Raw genomic sequence first — 437 nt, 5'->3', positions numbered from 1 at the left:
ACTTAGGTAATATATGCATGTACTCAAACTTTAAATAAAATATTCTAGATAGTCAATAATAATTTAAAAATTAAAAAATTTAAAAAAAAAGATTAAATTTAAATGCAAATATTCATCCATGTACTCAAATTTTAAATAAAATACTCTACATAATCAATAATAATTTAAAAATTAAAATAAATTTATTCCATGCAAAACAATTGTAAAAAAATGGCTTAAAAGATGTTAGAAGTACTGTAAAAATTTGTAATGTCCGAGTGACTTAGGTAAGTAGATGATAAAATATATATTTTTTTAATTTTTAAATTATTATTGACTATGTCGAGTATTTTATTTAAAGTTTGAGTACATGCATGTATTTACTTAAGTCATTGGGACATTACAAATTTTGATAGTACTCCTAACATCTTTTAAGCTATTTTAAAATTATTTTGCAT

Source organism: Arachis ipaensis, chromosome B01 (genome assembly GCF_000816755.2).
Source record: "Arachis ipaensis cultivar K30076 chromosome B01, Araip1.1, whole genome shotgun sequence".
NCBI classification, from domain to species: domain Eukaryota; kingdom Viridiplantae; phylum Streptophyta; class Magnoliopsida; order Fabales; family Fabaceae; genus Arachis; species Arachis ipaensis.
This window is presented reverse-complemented; position numbering follows the sequence as displayed.